The sequence below is a fragment of the Wolffia australiana genome, chromosome 11 (assembly GCF_029677425.1).
Source record: "Wolffia australiana isolate 7733 chromosome 11, ASM2967742v1".
Taxonomy (NCBI): Eukaryota; Viridiplantae; Streptophyta; class Magnoliopsida; order Alismatales; family Araceae; genus Wolffia; species Wolffia australiana.
In genome coordinates, this window is record NC_135845.1 from 5037333 (window position 1) to 5060000 (window position 22668).

A 22668-nucleotide genomic window follows, 5' to 3' on the forward strand; every position below is an offset into this window, starting at 1 on the left:
TTCCTGCAACTCAAATTGAAAGTTAAAATCGTAACTGTTGAATTCTGAGTTTAAATTCTCTGAATTGTGAATCGAATCCTACTGTCATAACTGTTGAACTTTTATTTTAAAATCTCTGAATTGTGAATCGAATCCTACTGTCATAACTATTGAATTTTTATTTTAAAATCTCTGAATTGTAAATCGAATCCTACAGTCATAACGGTTGAATTTTCATTTTAAAATCTCTGAATTGTGAATCGAATCCTACAGTCATAACTGTTGAATTTTCATTTTAAAATCTCTGGATTTCGAATTGAGTTCTAAAATAACTGTTGATTCTACAGATTTTAACATTCCCATATCTGAAATCAAAAGTTAAAATCGTTACTGTTAAATTCACATTTTCAACTCTCTGAAATTTGAACTGAGTATTAAAATTCTTGACTGTTGAATCTACGTTTTACAATTCCTATATTTCATATTGAATTTTAAGATCGTGACTGTTGAACATTTCAATTATTGTGACTCTCATAATCCTAGCCTTGAAAATTTGATGGTCTTAAAGTAAATCTGAAATTTAGGTTACCTTAATCCGAATTTAGTGATTACATTTCTGGTGCAAGATTGAAATTCTAAAAAATAGTTTTTTTGGCATTTGTGATTGCGGAGTGTTGGACAACATAAAAAAAAATTAAATAAATAAATAAAAATTGATATTCAAATAGATCTCTGAGGTTACCAGATTTGATATTTCTTTCATAAAGCTGTGCACGAAAAGCAGAAACTGTGACTGAGAATTACATAATAAGGAGCAAAGTATATTCTTACATAAGTGAAAATTGTTTGTTGAGATTGGAATATTTTAGCTAACTTTTCAGGAAAGCTGAAGACATTTTATTTTAATAATTTCACAAGTTCTTTCAGCACCTGTGAGACTAGAAATACTACCTTGAGTAAAGGCAGATTTTGGAAGCTGAGAAGGACTTGAGTGGTCCAGTGGAGAAGAAGTGAAAGCAAGGATTCCGTCAAAAGGCTAAGGGGGCTCAAGGTTATTCTTGTTTTTCAATTTCTAGATAGGAGGTATCCGTGTATCCCTATTACCAGGCTGTTTTAGCTTGGGGGGCAATAAACTTGGTTAGGGACGTATTATAAGTCCGGTTGGATACCCCGGGACAGGAAAAAGGGATTAGCCCTAACCTGTATAAAAATTCTGGGTGTCCACCTCTTCCCTCTATATGATTAGATAATAAGTATAGATATTAGGAAAAATAATAATATAATAAGTAAAATAAAAATAGGGATTGGTCTAATTCACCCCCCCTCTTAGACCATTCGTAGGATATTAATCCAACAGTAACTTCATACCAACATAACTTAATTAAATAAGAATCAAAATCTGGAACCTGATTAGATATACAGAGTATAACTATGTGGTGTGATAGAGCAAGTAAAAAATTTGATGAGTATGTTGGACATTGTTTTCATGTAACTGAAGATGCTCAATCTCAAGAAGAGGGGCCATTTTGCCAATCAAGATACCAAAAGATATTGTAATTATTTGCATTGGTGAGAACCCCAAATATTCTATAATTCATCCCATGCACATATATCAAATGCTTAATGTTTGACATTGTCTAATGAGAATCAATGCATATGATTTTTGGACTTTGCAAATTACAATTATGTCCTTTAAATTTTCTAAGTCCATATGTAGTTTTGAGCCTTAATTTCAGCCCTTTTCTTTTTCCCCTTTGAAAATCGCAGTCCAAAAGCTAGAGAGATCTTTCCATCTCTCCAGTAACTTTCAAGAAGTTTTAGAAAATTATTTCAAAACAATTTTTATTTTTTACTTAGATCAATCTATGTCTATAGAACTTGGAATCGTGGTTTGTGGTGCAGGTGGATTCAAGATTTACAGGAAAAAAGCCTGAGCTTCAAATTCACATATCCTCGACCTTGTCATATGCTTGAAATCTTTAACATACTTTTTGTCTTGATTTTAAGATTTTTTTCAACTTACGAACAGTTGGTAATGTCCATACAAGTCCCTAGAATAGTTAAAAGAGTTTAAAATTAGATGTGGAGGAATCGGAGGTCAGTTAAAAATGTTGAAAGGTTGCGCTCCGGAGATTTATTTGGTTTTATTTTGTACTTTTTGTATGAGATTACATTTCTTCAAAAAATTGTGTGACAAAACCATTCCAGGTACATTCATCTCATTTGGTGTATCAATTAAGAAGATATTGTAGTTTGAAGATCAAAGGTCCAACACGAATCAAGGAATTTTATCCAATGGGAAATGTGAAGGAGAAGAGGACTTGAGGAAGGAACGACCAAAAGTAGAGAGATAGTGCTGCAGGGAACTCATCACTAAATTTTTAAAAAATTATCTCTGAAGTGCTAAATTTCTGATCGAAAACTATTCATCTTGAAATACATGAAATTTGGTTGTCTTGTACACTGAGTTTTTATACTTAGTGTTATTAAGGAGAACATATTGTTCAGAAATATATTATTCTTTCTAGATCATTGTGATTAGTCAGGTTATGGCTTTGAAGCTCATAAGAAGAAGGCTTTGGGGGCCAAGTTGACATAGGTAAAGCGATGTTGTTCTTTGGAAGACTTTGGGGGTGACGGAAGATAGAGCTTCGTCCACTTTTTTTCTTTTTTGTATTCATGTTCAACCTTATTTCCAAGTGATTTTCTTGGGAGGCATTCACACAAATAGAATTAGGGCACATCATCACCTCAGAATGAATACCCTCAAACAGAATTAAGGATAAGCCAAAGCTTTAAAAAAACTCTAGGTTAAATTAAAAACAAAAAAATAATACAGCTAGATAACAGAATTCACCTCCCACCATTTTAGGTTATTCCTTAGCCTCTCAAACTAACATAATCAAATATTATGATTTCATTGGAAATTGTGATAAAAATGAATGCACAAATAGACCAATCAGATTGTAATCATGTTACTGGCCCGATGTGTGGTTATATTATGTTCATTGAAAATGATATGAACCTGTTGTCACCTGTCAAAGCATGATGGTTATAAACCATTTCTATGATAGATTGGTAGAAAAATCATGTGGATAGGAAGAAGATTCTATAAATATAGATCAAAGTGGTTTCTTGCATTGTCCTAATCTATCCAAAAAATTCCATTTTAGGAATTTATATAGTTTTGTAAAAGAGCTTCTGATGCAATAATGTCTAATTTTTGTTTGTAAATTTATTTTCATAAAAATAGAGGGATATTTATCTATATGATTTTTTATTTGAGTAAAAGAAAGAATAACCTTGGAAGATGCAGGATTAAACTAGGTAATAAAATATATAGAAATAAGTTTTATGAGTTTAACGGTATAAATCTTATTTCAGTGATTAAGAAATTTGACATCAGCAAAGATAGTATGTCTTGAAGAATCAGTAAGTTAATGTCTGTTGTGCAGAAAATGAAAAAAAAAGAATACTAAAGAGAAATATTTATGAGTTCGTGGTGTGATGATTATCCATCTTATTTTGATCAACTAATAAAGAAGAAACTTTATATGTTGCCCAAGTTGTTGCCTTTTACGTAACTTAAAAGTGAATCCAACAATCAAGAAGAAGAATAACTAGAATAAAATTATTGACCCTAATAATGAACCTCTTTGTTTCTCATCTCCAACTAGAAACACCATATGGGGGTGATGCTTCAAGATTTTTTTGATTTTCACCACATAATTAACACTAAGCATTGATCTTTTGATGTCATGATCTGATTGTCTTCGAAATTTGGTTAAATTTTCAGTTGAATCCACATTATGCATCATTAGATATGATGATCTGATGCTGAGATAATGATGGGTATTATGTCCACCATTAATCCAATCACGACTGGTATTTATTCATTAATCTCCATGTGTAATGTTTATAATGAAGTCCATGGATGCATTTAATGGCCTCATGAAATTATGATGATATTATAATACAAAAATCACTAGTGTTTAAATAATTATTCTAAATACTCCTATCGAATGGATAGTCATGATGGCCATCAAGTTAATCTGGATAGAATGTCACTATATTGTTGGGTTTAGTGCCTTGGTTCGTCCATGGAAAACATATTTTCATGGATGGGAAAGCATAATGATTGATTCATAACTGATCTTTAAAATCTAACATTGAATGTACCTTGTGGGGAAATCATTCCACCCTTAACTTTGTCACTCCAAGACTGTTCTGAAGATGTTCACGTGTCCGGCCTCAAGAAGTAAACACATAATCACTCTGTGCTTGATTGCCACGTTTTCTTTTTCAACTCTTCTTGAAAATATAAAATATTTTCTCACCATGAAGACGCCCTCCTTGGATGAGTAGATAAGAGAGTAGAGAAAGGGAGGGGCTCTCAAATTTGGCTAGCATGGGTGCTTGAAATGAGTGCCTCTTTCCTATTTATAAGTTTTTTTTTTCCAAAAATTCTAAAATGTGAAATATATCTACCAATGTCCTTAAGACCTTATGCGTATGACCCTCTAGGCCCATGTATCATTCTAGTTAATAAATTTAGTGGCCCAATAACAATTATTTGTCAACCTTATTAATTAACTATATCGGCATATAGATTAATTAACTAAGGATCGATTTACGGTTTACGCATCCCTAACCATATGTTTCAAATAACTGTTATCTAGATACGATAAAAAGTACATCCCTGGTCATGGTAGTGGGAATATTGGAGAAGTGATTGTGTAATAATTGTTGGGTTATGCAGGCCTTGATCTGGATAAAGAAATCAAAATGATACGCAGTGGAAGACTTTTGCAAAATCATATGGCAACAATAAAACCATTGAAATGAAGTACCTCGGCACGGATCGCATTAGTGATTTCTTAGGTCCCCGAGTGAGACGAGTCAAGCTGCTCAACTATGCAGCCTCTAGATGTATCCACGCAATCCTCGGTGCATCGAATCTTCTCCTTCTCGTTGACAAGCCTTGTTCAATCTCCGTCGTCATTGCTACGCCATTCCAATTACATCAGGAGTGGAGAGGAGTCATGGGAAGAAGGGAGAAGAAGGGGAAGGCTCGTGAAAATATCTGGCCTGAGTGACTTTCGTTCAAGGCCTTCCCCTATTTATACTAAGTGGGTATTTTTCATAAAAACCCTAAAACTTAAGTATATCTTCTGATGTCTAAAAGACCTTTTGCGTGTGACCCTTTAGACCTGTGTATCAGTCTAATTAATGGCTCCAATGGCCTAGTCCTTTATTGGCCTTACAACTTAATTAATTATATCATCGTATAGATTAATTAATATCAGATCGGTTTTAACCCAATCAATAGGTCGAGTGTCCAACATGTGGGGTGCCAAGCTAAACCTCGTGCTCCATAAGATACAAAGGAGTACATATCGACTCACTCTTGGAACTTGTTCATCATCAGTTACCGTGTACCTATAGTCCCTCATCCACTTGCGCTCCCAGGATGACTTAGGGTATGGTCGACTGTCATACCCTAATCGGCCATCTGAGTTAATTCTGATGCGTTTGAAAATATCGGAGAACTCTTCTCTGATATTTATATGCCTTGGCCAAGGACTTCATCGCATCGTCTTCCTTGAGTTGTCATCTCTTATACCAAGGGTGGATGATCCCATCTTGACAACTCAATCGTCTTCATAAACTTCTTGATGCACCTGAATTAATACTATTTAGAATCCCATGATTAGGGACACATATATCATAGTCAAAGTACAATTGTCCATCCACAAGACGTCTTTTGTGTAATACTATTCAAAGGACAACTTACACAACCGTGACGTGAATCAACCTAATTGACAGTTTGGTATAATACCATTCAGGGATTCGTACAGATCAATTGAGTGAATTCTTTCCAATAAAGAGCACCCACCATCTATGTTTTGTGTCTTCACACTAATGGCTACCGGAATGGCCATACTCATCATATGAGTGAGGCTAGATAGTGCAATTCGATCTGGATACTTCGATGTTCTTCTCGTGTATCCTTCGAATAGGAATCTTAGAACACGTGCTTAAAGACTAGTGATCTCTGTATTATGATCTCACCATTATTAACTGAGTCTGATCATGTATTCATGAACTTCATTATATGCATCACACGTGCACTATAATGAATATGATCTATTAATGAACATGGAATGCGATGTAAAATGTGTGATTGGCTTGTCCGCCACATAAATTTCCATTAATAATCTTATTACAGGTCAGTATTAACTGAATGACAGATTATAGTGTAATGATTCACCATACCTAGAGTTAATGGAAAGTACGGTGCCTTCAATGGATTATACATACACGATAACTAATGAGGGAAAAGGCTCCACAAGAGAGTTTAAAGACAAATCTTTATCTTCTAGAGTATTAGTTGTAGCTTGGCACTTCACAGCCTAGAAACCTAATCAATCATCTGGGTAAATATGATCCTTGACTGGTTAATTCATGTATTGGTAAAGTTAATTAATAATATCGTAAATAAATGTTATTGGGCTTGAAAAGTGTTTAACTAATTGGATATATGGATCTAAAGATCCACACATAACGCTAAAGGCGTTGGCAGGTATAATTTACCAGATATGGATTGTTGTGAAACTCTTTTAGTTAATGGGGAGATCACCAAGGTCTTCAAAGGGAGTTGGAGAAGAAAAACATAAGATCGAGCAATCCTTTAATTCCTTAGATACTTTAAGTCAATAATTGAAGGAGCTCTTCCAAGAAGTAAGTCAACAGTGGAAAAACTTCCCCACAATGTAGGCAACATTTTATCCTTTTTGCATATTAATTTGGAATTTCTTTCAGCTTTTGTTGTATAAATTATTCTATTTAATCCTTCCATCAAAGGAATTGAACCCAACAGTGGTGTCTGAGCCAAGTTGTTCATCCTTGGATTGAAAAAAAAAATGAAAAATGCCCATGAAGACATCCAAAATTGTAACTCCAGATGCCAGTTGGGGTGATTTGTGGCACTAGCAGCAACCAGCGCTAGTTGTACTGTTGGGCACTAGTACTATAGGGAGAGGTCCGGTGCCAATTACAGGGCTGGGAGAAAGTCATGAAGCCATGCATGCATGGGATGTGGATTGCCAAAAGCCTCCTTTGTACAGGCCTCTATGAAATGACTAGCAATAACCGGTGGCTTCTAGTGGCTTTGGGCATAAGACAAGCACACGTGGGCTGCTGCCAAATTACTCAAGATCAGGTCAGACACGGTCAAATTTTGGCAACCATTTATTGGGGATTAAGGGTCAAGTATGACCATATCCACGTTGAATCGAATTTTCCCAAAACAACCAAAATCGAATTTTCTACTTTATCTCTCTACTTGAATCCTTTGATCCATTTTATTGGCTCAAAGAGTTCAATTCAAAGATCCCTAACTCTTCTATTCTTCCAATCGCCTTGATCCCCTTTCTAAATTTGTCTTATAATTAGCTAAAATTGATCTTCGTTTGAGACTGAATTAACCTTTTTTAGGGTGAGATTACTGAATTGGATGAGTAATTGAAATACCTTAATAGCTTCCCTTGGATGATACTAATACTTATTTATTGTATAAGCTAAAACTAACAATGAGAAGGGATTTAAATTGGATAATTTACCCCTAATTTTTAATTGTCTTATCACCTAGGTTCTCTAAGGTAGTTAATGATACTTGAATGTGGGCTTAACTATGTAAAATATTCAAGTCACACACATACAATTATGTACCACGCAAAACATAAAGTGTGTGCCAATATAGGATATTACACAGTGTGTATCTTGTCAAAGAGATCACTTAGAGTCTCCCTATTAAAATCTGAGCCGCAATGCAAAAGTAATGAACTCAAGCGTGGCTGGCCTTCATTATAGTCGTAGGATCCTATTTGCTTTTAAGCACTGTTGGAGGATTTTAATCGAGGTGAACTTTGTTTGTAAGAGGAACAAAGAACTTGTGGACAACATAAGGTGGAGGTAGAGGAACCATGTGTTTTGGTGGGGGTATATGATAATTCCAAAATTAGGGTTTTAATTAATTATTGGTATTTTGATATTATTCAATAAAAATCTAAACCTGTACACACATAGTAATCTTAGCTAGTGATGAGAATAGATCATCTCTGCAGGGAATAATGATTAGAAAAAGATTTTTAATATGGTGATAATTTTGATCAGAAGAGAAAAGTAGTAAATATGAAATCAAATTATGAGAAACACATGGTGAGACAATGACATTAACTCAAGGAGAGTAGTTAGTAGAGAGTGATAATTTGGGTTTGAGAATAGTAAGTGAATACGACAGTAAAATAACCATGACACAAGGCATGACGAGAATAGCATCAAGAACAAGTCAAATACGATAACGAATAAGTTAGCGGTATGATGATGGTATGAAAGTCGTAAGACATGATTTGGAGGATGCATGATCTGGTGTGATAGCAATATATCATAGTTGAAATGGGCTAAGGTACCGACAATGTCTAGAAAGACCAATGTAAGGCGAAGATGCTTATTATAAATCCTCAGGTTCCACCAAGATCAGGAAGTGTACCGCACAATTGTTGACTTCCTTTATCCTTTTTCATTCCTTCTATTCTCGATTCTAGTATCATATTTATTGTGATTGGAATCAGTTCTTCTTTTATATTGATCCATGTCACTCTTGCAAATGAATGGAAAGAGAATGTCAGATAATAATGTGCCTTTTATGGCATCACGATTTTTGATAGCATAATTGAGCCTTTTCGCTATGATTAACGTTCTTAATTATTGTGAAAACTCATAATCGGTCGCATTGAATACTGACACTAGTGGGCACATAAAAAATCTGAAAAATATATTATAAATCATTATAAAACAAAGCTTAAGTCATAAAAGTATAATGAATACATATATTAACAAAGAAATTCAGACCTCCCTAAAGATGACCAAAAAACTCATAAAAATATATTCTAGATCAGAACATTAAGTTCTTTAGAGACTCAATGTTAGTGATAACATGATAAATGCATGGTTATTTGCATAAATTTTAGATAATTTTTTATTATTAATTTTGAATTTAACGCTTTATTATTTGAATTAACTAAATTTTTATGCATTTCCTATAAACTCCAATTCTGCAGATTATAATTATTTTTAACTAACCTCCTTGACTTCTTTGAATTCTTAAGTAACAAAGTATTTATAACTGATGAGTATTTTATAGTTCCACATGTGCATAAATTTACAGGAATGAGAAGATACAGTTCTTAAGGATAAGGAGAATTTTCAGGAGCTAGGTGACTCTACAAATGGGCTTGAAAGGATCAAATGGTGTTGTGGGCCTGCAAAAGAAAAATCAGAGGGAGATGAGTGACAGAAGCAAATTGTGTAATTATTTTAATTGTCGTTGTAATTAATTTTCCTTCAATCAAATAATTTTTTTTAAAACAGAAACTTACTCAAAGATGTATAAATGAGAGTAAGGTCGTCTCCACAGGGACTGGTCTTTAGGTGTAGATTCAGTAGTTGAGCTATCAGTTACTAAGATTTAGTAATAATACTAAAGATAATGGTAATAAGAAGAGATAACTAATTAATAATTAGATGGGATAATACTTTAATAAGATAGGTATAGAAAGGGGAATATTACATATATGGTTATATCTTTTATAGCTACTACGATTAAGAAGGAATTAAGATACTAGGTAGCTAGTGAAGAAATATAAAGTACTTAATAAGAGTGATTAGTAATGAGAGAATAGAAGAAAGAAGAGGAGTTATATAGATGAGTATATATATATATATATACTAAGAGAGAAAAGAGGGGATAGAGAAGTATTTGTATATTAATAAGATAGATAGGGAGAGAATAAGTAAGTATCTGACTATAATATGATAAGTAAGAATTTAGGTGTGGGGAGCTATTGGGGAGGAGTAAAAGGATAATAATAGTAGTAAGAAGTATTTATAGAACAATAGAATAGGTTGCAATTATAGAGTACTACTTATATAAGTAAGATTTTATCGCGAAATTAATATAGGTGGTTTTTAGAGGTTTTTATATGATTTATATAGTTTTTATAGATTTTTCTATAGTCAATTTAATGAAATATATGGTGATTTCGTCGAACACCCAAGAGGTGTTCAACCAAATGCCCCTGAGGAGGGGTAGAAGAGGAGCTATTTATATGGTATTTACTTAATAGTAAGTTTTTTTATATGTCGGGTGTTCGACCAAATGCCCCTGAGGAGGGGTAGAAGAGGAGCTATTTATATGGTATTTACTTAGTAGCAAGTTTTTTTATATGTTTTATAAAGATTTTATAAAGAGAAGAGGGTGTTTCTGGGTGTTAGACAGAATGCCCGATAGACTTCGAGTAGTGATTAAGAGAAGATAAGAGGGTTGATTCTGTCAAACGCCGGTGAGGTGTTTGACAGAGTGCCCAAACGAAGACGGGATATATTTTTAATGTTTTTATAAGGTTAAGTAGATACAACTTAGTTAAATCGAAGAATATTGATCGAACTGAATAGGTGTTTGATGAAATGCCCCTAAGAAATCCGCGAATCAAAATCCAACAAAAATACGATCATCGTTTTGATTCAATGAAAATCTAAGCGTCTAGGTTAATATGAAAACATGAAAATTAGCTGAGGGAACTCTTAAATTAACCTGAATCGCTCTGATTTGAAGACGAGAGTGGTGGCGCTGATCGCCGCCGCGGAGCTTCGGTTTAAGGTGTCCCTCATTCTTCTCCTCCGTTTGGGTGCAAATCCAAGCTTCTTCAGAGCTTCCTTGGCTCCTCCCTTGTTATCCACAACCGCTGGCGCTGTCACGATGCCGCAGCTTGGTTCCAAACGCTGAAGGGATCTCCACCGCCGCAATGGCTTAAGGTCGAAAGATGCTGAAATTGGGGGCTCTCATCCCCTTTTAACGGCCTAGGAGGGGCCCCAGAGGCCGTTCGATGGTGGGGGGGCGGCCCTAGTGGCCCTCCCCAGCCGTCAGATCACGGGTGGTCCCCTCATTGCCAGCACGGAATAATCTCCGGCCGGCGGAGTCGACGGCCAGGGACGAGAGTGGGCGCAAATGCCCATGGCCATTAGATCATCTTCATTTAGGTCCAACGGCTGCGATTAAATCGCAGGTGTGGACTGGTGTACCCACCTCAGCCACATCAGCTTGCCCCATCAGCAGCCCATGTCCCCTCTACGTGCTTTGATTCGTCCGCCGACGGGTTCCCGATCCGCGCCAGCGATCGCGGCCAATCGAAAGGCCTGAAATTAAAAGAAAACACTTAAATTGACGGAATAGATCTCTACCGTCCGATCTTCATAAAGAGGATCGAGCGGCTGAGATCATATCCGCCCTTTTTTAAAATGGCCCGAAATGATACGGGCTTCTGGCCGGGTCGGCTCGAAGCCCGATCATATTATGTTTGTAATTTGATCAGATCGCGGCCCGTTGGGCCGCGATCCCTTTGTTCATTGACCCGACCCGATGCGAGACTAAAAGAACTTGTGGGATTTATATCCCATATGGAAAACTTTTACAAAACAATGCCGTATATAAATTGTCACGGGTTGTAATAATTGGAACTTTAAATGAATTACATACCTCTCCTGTACGATCTCTGTGGGCCCGAGTTGGGATCGATTTGGGCCTCCTGGGCCGATTCCTCATGTGTGGGCTTGGCTGGTGGCTGGGTTGGCTCGAGCTTTGCGCGCTCGCTGGCCTGGCTACTGGCTTGAGGCCTGCCACCTTGGGCTGCACCTTAGCCGGCCCAAAATAGTCCCCCTTTTTATCTCTAATTATTTTTCTTTCTTCAAATTCAATACAGATTTTTCCCCTTTAATTTCATAGACAAGATACTAAATAGAACATGAGAAATTAAATAGGTATTAAATGTATATTTCAAATAAAAAATATTTAATTTGTATAACATGCATAAAATGACATTAAAATGCATCATTTTTACAATTTGCTCTATTTAGTGCATGACATACAATATTTTATAAAATTAGGTAAAATACACATGAAATGAGCCCAAAATGTCATTAAAATATGAATAATTACATGACTCATTTTGAACTTATCAATAAGCCATGACCTGACCTGCCCATTAGGCTCTCAAATGCCTTACAAAGAAGAAGCTGAAGATTACAAGGGGAAGCTCTCAACCCATGGAGAAAAAGAGGCAAACTAGCAAAGAAAAAAAAATAGAAAATGCCCAAAGGGGGATTTTAATAATTCTTTCTATGTATAATACTGTGTTTCTCCCTCATTTGCCTTCATTCTTGGCATGATATTACGAGTTGCTGGCCACCAGGAAGGCATTTTCAGAATCCAGGTTGTTCGACCTGCTTGATGTAAGTTTGTTGAAGTTTTCATTCAATCGCTTCTCTTGTTTGCATTGAAAAACTCCTGATCCTGGAAAAAATATAAGGATCGAAACTTGAAAGGAAGCATTGAAGTCTCAATAGACTTACATTAAATCAAGATGAACATAGATTTTCATTTTTCTCATCATTCTCTATTCATTTCCCCTCTCAAATGCATCTCTCTCTCTCTAAACACTTGTTTTTTTACTTTCTCTCTCTTTAATCGAATGTTTCTCTCTCCTTCCCTTCATCCATATCTATAATTTTTTTCCTAAAAATTTCATAAAAATCTCCACCATTTGCACCTTCAAATTACATTCCAAACTCCTATCACATCATCTCTTCGCTTCTTCTCTCTATCTCCTCATTTTGACCCCTTTCTCTCTCTAAACCATTTTATTTCTCTTTCTTAAGTATGTTACTAACTCTTTGTAGCCCCTACATCATTCCTCACTTAAAATCCTTAAACAATGCATCATCAAACCAATTTTACCCTTCAAAATTGCATATATTCCCTTCACCGGCGCAACCATTCAATGGTGTGTGCTGCGCATTAGTGCCTGGGCAACGGGAGTGCCGCTCGCATGCACGCACAAAGGCACGACCTTTGGGCAGAAGACTGCCCCTTGTGGACTTAGCTGAATTTTCAGCCAAGTCCCGAAGAGCCTCGAACCAGTTCGAACCGGTCCAAACTAGGTCAAACTGAGATGGACCAGGTCGATTCGCCTAATATTAATTTTATTTTATTTTATGTTTTAAAAACCTTTAAAAATCATGAAAATCCCTAAAATTAATATAACCAAATTCTAGATATTTAAACATTTAAAAAAATTTAAAAACTCTCATGTTGTTTTTATTATTTCCTATGGTTTTTGGTGTAAACTTTATTCTAGAAAAATCTATAAAAATATTTTTTCCTTTTTGGGATATTAATTAAATTATAAAAAATATTATAATTATTCATAGTTTTTTTCTTTGTAATTATGCTTCAATTCAAATTATAGAAAATTATCTAAATTAACTAAAATCCAGAAAAAATGTTGAAATTATATCTCTCATTTTTAAACTCATTTCCTTCCTTCCAAACTTAAGAAACATTTCAAAATTAAATGTATTCCTCTCTGTGGTTAAATCCCCTGCCCTATATTAATGACAGAGTATTTAAGTGAAAACTTTCATAAATAGTGTTGGTTAACTCTGGATTGAAACAAAGACATTACACCCTTATGAGTGGAAAAATATTTAAAATCTGTCTAAACTACACACAAATAAGAATATTAATTTAAAATATTTTTAATAATTAAGAGATTGATAACACACATTTATATCCATTTCAATGCATAAAAAGGTCTAACTGTCCCAGAATTAACCCCATAATTTATGTGTTATCAGTATACTTTAAGATTACAATTTAACGTCTTAATCTCAAGTGATGATGGTATTGCTCAGCCAAAACTTAGGGTTAGTGGGGTTATACTCTAGGCTGCATGAAAGTTGGGGACCAAAATATGATTCCATGTTGTAATGAGTTCCAAGTCCCATCAGAGGGTGCTCAATAGTATGCATTATGATTGGTGGGCGTTTACTCCAGGACCTAGAACATATTTTAAGAGTCTGATCCTTACTATGATATAATCTATTCCTTCGCTTAAGGTTCATTTTGCAAAAAAATATCAAGAGCTAAATTTGGGTATGACATTAAAATTATCGTGCAATATCACTGCAAGCAAGTATATCATTATGCAACCCCATACATGGGATATTTGATGCCAACCCTTGGCTAGCCCAAATGCTATTAACTGCCTCCTAAACTTAAAATTGTTCTGGATCTTGAGCACATTGTGTGTGTCCTAGAGAGTGATGGTCCAGTTGATCTTGCATTAGAGGTAACTAAAGCGGAGAGAATGGAGTATCAAAAGAGGAAAGATGATTCCATCACAGTCTAGTGCTACATGCCAGCGTCTATGTGCAATGATTTGTGGGGGAAACATGAAGATATGGGGCTGAGTGTTATTTTACTTGATTTCATGGGACTCTGAGATATGAGATATCAAAAAAAATTTGACGAGCTTGTATGGCCAAGTCATCTTTGGGCTGAAGTTATATAGTAAAAATGATTAATTAGATATGGATATTGGCAGTGTTGGAAGTTCAACATATCATTAACATGATCATGGACCTCATTCTCTAGTTCCTCCTAGCTCAATATCCAAGGTCATTGTAAAATTTGGCATAAATAAACTTCATACCACTCTATTGGAACAACTCAACATGCCTACTATCACTGAATGCAACCCCGACACTCTTCGGTGGTAGGAGAAACAAGAAGAGAAGGATAATATAAGCTTCAAAAGGTGACGAGGAGAAGACGAAAGTGAAAGCAACACTAGCAAACAAGGCCAACAGCAAAAAGAGCATGTGCTTCCACTATAGAAGATAAGGTAAAGAGAAGAGGAAATATATCAAGTACCTCAACAAGACAGCTCAAAAGAGGCATGGCAATACTTGAGGTATCTATGTGCTACATACTTACTTGGCTTGTAGAGATTCTACAACATGGCTACTGGATACCCGATGTGTTTGTAGTATTTTCAATCACCGACAAGTTTTGACAAGAAGAAGAAAGCTAAGCATTGCAAGGTTGACCTGAGGGTGGGAAATCGAACAATATTTTCTTCTATCTTTGTGGGAACTGAATGTCATGCTTTGATCTAGAGAATTATTGTCTTTAAAATATTGCTATTAAGTCTTTGCAAAAAGGGTCATATTCCTAGAGGATGACAATGTTCAACAAAAAGATAGTGGGTAGAAAGTAGTGTTGGAAGAAGTTCCAAGTCAAAACAAAAGTACTACATCAAAAGTAGTATTGGACAAAATTACAAGTCAAAATGCAAGTACTACCTAATCAAATGAGGGCTCAATTCCTGTACATGTTTTATTACAAATGCAAGAGCCAACTTAGTCAGGAAGAATAGTGAGACAACCTGAAGGCCATATTGGACATAGTGCATCAGGTAAAGCTGAGAGATTATATCTTAAGGATGATGACCTTCAACATATGATGACACTGTTCAGATTCAAACTCTTAGAATGGCGAGATATGATGGATTCTAACATTCAGTTCATTCAGCAAAACCAAATATGGTACTTAATTGAGCTCTTGTAAATATACTAGCTATCATGTGTAAGTGGGTCTTCAAGAAACATATCAGTGCAGATGGACAGCTCAATACATATCAGCCAATGTTAGTTGTAAAAAGTTATCGTGAAAGGCAAGGAGTTGACTATGATGAAACATTTTTGCCAATTTCCATGATTAATTCTTTCAGAACCCCTCTCCCCATAGCACAACAATTTGATTATGAGATGTAGAAATGAATATCAATACTACTTTCCTAAGCAGAAACCTTGCGGAAATATCCAATTATTGATTAAAGCTAGCCTATAGAGTCTGGAATCTATCCAGTTTTGATAAGTCTATACAACAATATGAATTGATTAAGAATGAAGGTGAACCCTATGTCTACAAGAAGACTAGTAGGAGCATGACCACTTTGGGTTACATATGTGGATGACATTCCACTCATTAAGAATGAGGTAGAAATGTTATCATTTATAAAGGCCTTTTTGTTCAAAAACTTCTCCATGGAGGATTTGGAGAATAAGCCTATGCATTGTGAATAAGTATCTATATAGATAGATAGATAACATTTGTAGGATTTTCACAACCTACATACATTGACACCATTTTCAAAAAGGTTTGTCCAGTATAACTCCAAGAGAGTTTTTAATCGATCCGATATGGAGTTCAAGTATCTAAGGAGTACTCACATTGGATCTTGAAGATAGAGCACTGATGGCAAAAGCTCCCTATTCTTTGACTTTCGGAACCATCATGTATGCAATGCTATGTACTAATCCTGATATAGCATTTTCTCTAACTGTTACCAAGAGATTTTAGGACAACACTAGGTAGTAGTGAAAGGTACGCTCAAGTTTTGAGGAAGCACTAGGGATTTACGCCAAATTTATGGTGGAGAGGAGCTGAAGCTCCAAGGTTACACTGAATCAAATTTCTAGCCAGATCAAGATGACTGTAAGCATAGATGATAGTAAGATCTGGATTCATCTTCCACTGAACAAAAGTGCAATATCTGGGAAGAGTATTAGGCAGAGCATCACTGCAGAATCCACGATAAAAGCTGAACATATTCTAGCAGCCAAAACTGCCAAGAAGTTACTTTGTGATGGAGCGTGCCAACCCGCTCCACCGGAGACATATTCTAACATCGTCATCATCAACAGCCCCGCCAGTTCGCGTCCAACCTGATCGGCAAGACAAGGCACAAGTGAAGACAGCCGGATTCAAATACCCTATATAGAACACGTCTGCACATGTTCACTATGATCATTGTTTTATTGTATCCATATTTGTGTTCGTGTTTGTGTTCTTGTTCGTACTTCATGCTCGTGATTGTGCCGTATTTGATTTATTTCATTCTTGTTTTCATGTGTCAATTGTTCTCTTAGTTTTATTTTGTTGTCAAATGGGGCCCCATGTCATAGAGGCCCCATAGTGGACCCTCTTGTAATGGCCCATCATGGCCCTAAATACGGCCATGATGGGCACTGAACAGTTTCAGATCTGTTTTGTTAGTGTGGAAGTCACACGTTCATTTTCATATCTCACGTAGGAGGAAGAAGAAGGAGAAGACGGGTGAAGCGGATGAAAACAGGGGTGAGGAAAGGTCAATCTTTGGGTCGTTGCCCCTCACTCTACGACGCCGGCATGGAACACCGATGCACCGTCCATTCGCACTCGGCTTTGTTGCTTGATCAAGACCACATCCATTGTGGTTATGGATGCATCACAGTCAACAACCCTCGTCAACAAATGGGAATCGTTGCACCGCTGCACCATGATCCCGCAACCGCACGCATTCTCGACACGTGTTAGTAGGTGTTGACCCATTGGTCAGATACAAAACCGGTCCGTTCAACGACGCTGCCTCGAGTCCCCCTGCCAGTTCATTTTTTTTTACCGCGCTCTGCCATTGGAACGGTCGCAAAACATTACTAAGACCAAGCGACGCTCGAAGCTTCCTAGCAGTTTGCGTGCGCTCGCACAAAACTGTGAAGGACTGTTGAGGTCAACACCAGCGTCCGCAACCTCCATTGGTGAAACTACATCATTCTATCACCGTGGACCTGCTATGCCCGCGGAGCCCACCATCCGCGTAGTTGACTAGCTGTCCAGCATCAAGGACAAATCACCTTCCCCGTTTGATCGCGTTGTCACCACGAACCATGCACCTTTGTTGCCGCTGCCACGCCCAGCCGCCATCGACACTGTCTGTGATCTGTGTTGCCCTCACCATCGTCGTGCACTGCCATCATTATCGCCGCGCTACTGCCACGCACGTGACCCGTTGTCCATTGCCACCGTCGGCCGCCGCCGCCGTCGCTGCCGCACCTCATGTTGGAGTCCTGCCACCAAGAAATTACTACTGCCACCACGTCGCACGCTGTCGTTTGTGCACCATTATTGCCGTGCTCCACGTCATTGCTGTTGAGCCCCGTGCCTTGTCCTCATCCTCCAGCATCATGTGCCAGCGTGCTTCTTCGTTGACTGTCGAGCTATGTCGTGCCCGCCTACGGCACGCATCTGCCTATTTGCCCACTCTTGCTTGCGCACCAACGACGACACCAACGACAAACACCATCACCGACGGGGTACGATGTTCCCCTTGCTCATTAGTTAAATTACATCTTTCAGTATATCTTTTGACTGCACTCCACCACGCTCGGGTTAGTTTGGGTGAGAGAATATATCGAGAAAACTACATCACCAGCGTCAACAGGATTATTTTGTTCGACGTTGTAGCTATTGTTGTTGCTCCGACGAGGGTCAAAAGGTCACCGTCACCATCACCAGTCGGCCACCCCAGAGCTCGGAACTCAATGAATCCACACGAGTCGGGGCCTGCATGTACCTCCGCCTAGGATTCGTCGTATCACATAGTTACATCCCCTTAGGGAATTATCTGTCGAACAACGTAAAGGACAACAATCGACATCGTACTGGTATTCGAGCATCGTCTCGATACTTGACAGATGACATCATTGATGGCGTCTGGCATCAGGTTGCTTAAAGAAATTCATCACAGAGCTTGGGATTATTCCTTTAGTCTCATAAAATATTTTATTGCTGTGTGACAACAATGGAGAAATAGCTCATGCAAAAAATCTTGTCTTATTAGGGATTGAAGCACATTCTGCGGTAATTTCACCTGATTAGGGTGATCATCACTTGAGGATATATTCTGGGGAAAACAGGTCCATTTAGCCAACAGTATATCAAACTCACTAGCATAGCCCCTAGCTCATCATGTTTTTATTGCCATTGTGAAAAGATGGGATTATTTAATACGGGTGATTGGTTTTAGTTCACTTGGAATGTTGATGGATATTATGTGGATGTCAATTCGATCACACTACCATGTTTGATTTAATTTAATTTCTAGAAATATATATTAATTATTATTCACATGTGATATTTATAATGAAGTATATGGATACGAGAAATGAGCTAGTTAACTCATATGAGATCTTAATACAATCATTTTTGGGTACTCTAGTGTGGACACACCAATCATAAACCTTAGGTAGTCTTTGGAGAAAGAGTTCGCTGAATTGATCCATATGAATCCCTAGATGATTTTATAGATAAACATCAATCAGGTAGTATAAGTGATCTGATTACCTAAACCAATAAGGACATATTGTGGATGGATGACTATGAATTCACTATGATATATCATAGATATATCATAAATATCGATGACTCTTTCATCTATGATATAGCTTTCTAAAATAAACAAATTGGACTTCCAAAAGCTGTGGCATATCCGACAATCTACTTTTGAATAGAACACACACTTCTCTTTTGTGCCCTCGAATTGGAGAGGCATTTGAAATAGTGATAGTAACCATTTTTCGTTAGGAATTTTTATTTTCACACGTAGTTTGTTGGTCAAACCTACAAATCTCTTCATTTTATTCTTTTAGCATAACTTAAGAACCATTCCTTTCTATTTGTTTGTCTTGTCAAGTAAAAAGAAAATAAGACCATCCTCATTAACCACTTGATGAGATGGGTTTATGGTGACGTTTAGATACAACTAGGGCTAAATATTTAATGATTGAATCTCAGAGTCATTTTTAATAATTTGGTAGATCCAAGTGTATGGCCTATTTTGAGTTTACTCAGAGCTTTCACAACCGTTATAGAAGGTCTGATGTATGTGCACCGATTTCAAAGTCATGCAACACTTCTCCATTTGGGTCTAATATTTATCGAATATACCATGTTTATATGGTGGCACAATGTCCTATATGATTCACGTTATAAGGACATCATAAAAAGGCTATACAGTTAGGACTCTGATATGGTTTTATTATTTTTAAACTATACAGTTAGGACTCTGTTCTATTTTCCTCTGTTTCGAGCTTCCCCTCATTTTTCCTTTGCACCTTCGATAGATATCAGAGGTATTTAGTGATGTAAATATATGTGGCCGATAAGCCAATCATACATTCCACATGTTGTTTATTGTTCATTATTAGAACATATTCATTATAGTGCATGTGTGACGATTATAACAAACAACATGAATACATGATCATATTAAGTGAATTATGATTAGATCATAGTATGGAGATCACTGTTCTTTAAGCATGTGTTCGAATATTCCTATTAAACTAATAGTCAACAAGGACATTTAAGTATCTCGAGAGAATTTCACTATCAAACCTCACTCATATAATGAGTATGGGTTGTCTCATAAGCATTAGTGTGGGGATAATAAGGATAGATAGTGGGTTATCAGTAGTGAAAAGAGTCCACTAATTTGAACGATAGGAATCCTTGAATGGTATTATGCCAAACTGTTAATCAGGTTTATTCATGTCATTGCTGTGTAAGTGGTCCTCAGACCTAAGACACCAAAGTCATCTTGTGGATGGACACTTATACTTTGAATATGACCTACAGGTCTCTAATCATCGGATTCTTAATAGTCTTACTTCAGAATCCCATGATAACATGCAAATAGGAGCTAAATAAGTGCTAATTTCATCATATTTTTGGGCTTCTAATGCTTAAAAACATCAACTTTTAGAGCATGTTATCATGATTTTAGGTTAAAAAAAGAAATTCCTTAAATTTCAAGTTAAACAATACGTTTGATAAATGAGTAGGTCAATATATGCATCTTAAATGGTTTTAAAATGATGATTATAAGAATTTTAATGCTATTAATTGACCTATTGTTATAAATGAAATGAAAATAATAATAAAACTTATTTTAAAAAGTAATAAACATTGTTTTGCATTAATAAACAATTTTTTTGATTTATTCCATTTGTTTTTTAATTTAAATGTTTTTTTATTTAAACTGGCCCTTATTGGGCCAGTTTTGGCGCTCACCTGTGCTAAGTGGCGAAGGGCGTACTGGCGCGCATGGAGTGGAGCAACGCAAAGGCCCAAGGAGCCAATCAGAAGAAGCTGTCCTTCTGATTCCGCGGCGATAAAAGGGGGAAAAATGGAAACTGAGCGCTTTTTTTTATTTTTAAGTTCAAGGAAGGAAGGCCTAGCTTCCTTGAAGACTCAAGAATCGACCCCGCGCAAATTAGAGCTCGATTTGGACCACAATTTTGCAGATACATCGCTGCATTCTTCCCCCAAATCCAAGCAAAAATTCGTGAAAATTGGGGTGTTCGTCACACGGAATTCGCCCATATCGAGTCACTGATCGCTCCTGGTACTTCAAGGTTTAATTTGAATTAATTTTTAAATTGATTTGGCGTTCAATTTTTCCAATTTCGTAGTTTAGTTCATTTTTCCAAAATTCCAATTTTAGACATCGTTATTCATAAATTGTACCTTGTTTTTAATTCAATTAGTACTCCTTGAGTATCAATTAACCATTTTGAATTATATGCATCACTTAAATCATCCAATTTAATCTCGTGTTCCTTAAATTAGCAAATCGTGAATCGTATTCATGATTTACTATTTTAGGACATTTTTACAATTTTGAGTCATTTAGGATGAAAAACAAATTGATAAAAAAAACCTTCTTATCATTTCCAAACTCGTGAGAAATAAATCATATAAAAATGCAAAAAAAACAGAAAATATTACCTTAGGGCTTCTAGTCCTTGAGAAGTGCTGATTAATCCCTATAAAATAATAAACAATCAGGATAGACTATCTCCTCCAAATCATTCCTAGTTCACTAAATAATCCAACAAAAACATAATTCATATTGAATTAAGTTTTTAGGTAAAATAAACAAAGAATACTAGTGATTTGATTTGGGGTCTAGTGACTAAACTAAATAAGTAAAAAGTAATGTTGTAACTCTGAAAATCTAAGATCAATTGAACATTCAAATAACCTAGTTTGGGGATTAGTTAGCAATTCTTATCAAGAATTGCTAACTAATCATAAAATCTGTTAAATCTGAGTAAAAAATTCTATATCTGTTAAACCTAGAGTGCTAATCCCTAATCTGATAAAAATTGAATTTCCCTATCGCCTCCCTAGGGTTCAATTGATTAAGTTCGAAAAATTTTAGTGATTAAGTTCAAAAAATCCCTAAAATAACGACCTATAAACACATATTTTTAAACATATCAGTCATCTTTAGTTAAAAGAGTCCACTAAATTGAACTATAGGAATCTTTGAGTGGTATTATACCAAACTGTTAATCAGGTTGATTCATGTCACGGCTGTGTAAGTGGTCCTCAGACCAAAGACACCAAAGTCATCTTGTGGATGGACATTTATACTTCAAATATGACCTACAGGTCTTTAATCATGGGATTCTGAATAGTCTTAGTTCAGGTGCATCAAGAAGTGCACAAAGAAGATTGTGTGGTCAAGATTAGATTGTCCACCCTCAGTGTAATAGGATATAGATCAAGGAAGATGATGCAATAAAGTCCTTGGCCCAGGCAGTGAAATATCTTATAAGAGTTCTATGATGATTTATGAACACATCAGTACTAACTCTGATGACCAATTAGAGTTAGTTGACCATATCCTAAGTCATCCTAGGAAATCAAAGTTGATGAGGGATGATGGAGGCAAATTGTGTAATGAAATTTAATAATTTTTGTAAATTTAATATGCCTACAATCAAGTAAATTTGATAAAAAAGATATAAACTTACTCAAATGTATAGGTACAGTAAGGTCGTCTCCACAAGGATTGGCCTTTAGAGATAGTTTTAATAATTGAGTTGTTAATTACTTGGCTATAA

General features: G+C 36.2%; 1 pseudogene; it reads left to right on the top strand.

The window, feature by feature from the left end:
• Positions 1-19537: 19537 nt before the first annotated feature.
• LOC144709597 (cytochrome c oxidase subunit 3-like) overlaps positions 19538-22668 on the top strand; it is a 9914-nt pseudogene continuing 6783 nt past the window's right edge.